The 2,380-nt window shown below is 28.3% G+C and overlaps 1 pseudogene; it reads right to left on the bottom strand.

The window, feature by feature from the left end:
- The window catches only part of LOC120274605, a 44,599-nt pseudogene extending 43,124 nt beyond the window's left edge, over window positions 1-1,475 (bottom strand).
- Between the last annotated feature and the right edge of the window lie 905 nt (window positions 1,476-2,380).

The following is a 2,380-nucleotide window of genomic DNA, read 5'->3' as shown; positions in this document are numbered from 1 at the left end:
AAAATTTGTCTATAATGTTGTTCTTCACTGTATCTTTATATTTATGTATAAATTACATTGTTTTGGGAGTGTCCAAGTTGCTCAAAGTTCTACTTTAGTTTCAGTGTAACTTCTTCATGACATGGGTAGTAGTCCTGTAATTTCAGTAGAATTCTAAACAATTAACAATAATTGTAAAGAAACTAACATTTAGTAAATATTCTTAAAAAAAATTGTAAACAATACTTTGAGTTCCTCAATTAGCTCCTTTGCATTTGAAGTGGAGACAATAATATGATGTGCACATGGTTTGATGAAACCTTCCTCTACAGCTTGGTCAATGAAAGAAAGCAATGAATTATAGTACCCATCAATGTTTAGCAATCCAATCTAAAACAAAGAATAAGTTAGTTATGTTCTTTTCATAATTTTAATTGTGTATGTGAATAATTGGAATCAAATTACAGGTTTGTTACGTATGGCTAGTTGTGCCCAAGTAATTACTTCAAAAAGTTCCTCAAGAGTGCCATAACCGCCTTCATAATAATTAAAATTGAATTGAGTTCATTTTTGTGTGCTTTTAGTTATTTATTTAAAGAAGGTAAAATATAATGATCAATGAGAGGATTTGTGATTTTGTACATAATGAGTGATAAAAGAGTGTTAATAAAATGAAATAATGCTATTAGGGGCAAAATATAAATAGTGGAAAGAAGTTAGTGTTTTTTTTTCATTTCCAGTGATGCAAATGAGGAAAGGAAGTTGATTTATGTGTAATATTGAGTTATAGGAAATGCATGTTATACACTAACCAGGCATAGCAATAAAGGCATCAAAATGCAGGTTCATCTCTGCTTTCCTCTGGTGGATATTTGCAACTGGTTTTAATTTTCCTATAGTGACACTAGTGATCTGACAATAAAAAATAATGTATCAAAGAATAACCATTGATATTTGTGGTTTGAGGTTTTATTTCTTAAGAGTTTGATATATACAAAAAAATCATTTCCATACCTCTTTATCCATTAGAGGCTTAGGAATCACATTGAGTAGATGGATAAAAAATTTGGTTAATATCTTAAGAAGTTTTTTTTATGAAATGAATGGGCTTTAAATATTTTTTTTAAAAAACGTAAACCATACCCAAGAACATGCCTTCCACCATCAAAGACAGTTTGAGAAATCAAGCCCATTAATACAATATTACCTCCGTCGTATACCAAATCAATGTTTTTCATCACCTGAAGTGTGAACATTTGCTAGGTTATGTCCAATATCTTCATTTATTAATTTATGTTCAAGAACAACAATGATAGAAAAAGATAGCAAGGAAGAGAGAGTTATGAAAAAGAGAAATAAAAAAATAAACTAAAAAGGAAAGAAACCAAACTAGTTTTTTGAGCAATATCAATGGCTGCATCCTCGGTAACTCTTTTTTTCTTCCCTAAGCTACTACCACAAAAAACACAAATTGTCTTAAATTTGGATACACTCATTCTCTATTTGTCCTTTTGCCATACTAACACTACAAATTACATTAAATATATATATCATAAATTAAGTGGGAGAAATGAATATAATAATAAGGAAGGATCACTTAAACTTGCAAGAATGATATGCAGTTTTTTTAAAAAAAAACAATTGTTTGACAATTAAACAATAATAATAAGGAAGGATGAGAAAAGAGGATCTCAGATGGATTAAAATTTACATACACTGGAGGGTGGAGTGTTGTTAGGGAAGATTACTTTGGCTCTGTTTTTTTTTTTGGGATAGCCACAACTACCTCACAAATGCATGAGAGATGGTTGGTTTGGGTTGTTCAACTCTAGTTATTTTCAAATGCATTTTTTATATTATATTTTTGCATCTTTAGTCAGAGATGTCAATCATGTTTTGTCGGATCTTCTTAAAAGAAGAGTAGATTTGCTTTATATTTCTACATTTTTAAATTAATAAATAAATAAGTATCTTGTTAAATGTTTAGAAAATTGGGTGTGTATATATATTTTTGTGGGCATTAGATGGTTGTTATTTATAACTATGTGTAATGTATTGATGAGAAGGAAATTGATAATGAGGGGGAAAATGGACTGAAAAAGAGGGAATAAATGAGGGGTTTTTTTTTTTTAATTTTGGGAAATATTAATTCCATGAACTTTGACAAATTATTTTGTTATACAACTTATTTTGAAAATGTATCTTGTTGAATTATTGTACAACAATTGCATGGTGATATAACACCAACTGTAAAAAAATGATTATTAACTACATACTCTTCACAACACATGACTATAAATAAATAATTAAAAGTTATAAGTATATATATTGAATAAATTTCATTATATATTAAAATTGGCTAAATTTTGCCTACATTATAGTTGTTAAAAGAGAAATAATT

Source organism: Dioscorea cayenensis, chromosome 13 (genome assembly GCF_009730915.1).
Source record: "Dioscorea cayenensis subsp. rotundata cultivar TDr96_F1 chromosome 13, TDr96_F1_v2_PseudoChromosome.rev07_lg8_w22 25.fasta, whole genome shotgun sequence".
Lineage (NCBI taxonomy): Eukaryota > Viridiplantae > Streptophyta > Magnoliopsida > Dioscoreales > Dioscoreaceae > Dioscorea > Dioscorea cayenensis.
Note: the sequence above shows the minus strand (reverse complement) of the source record. Positions and strands in the feature narration are given on the sequence as shown.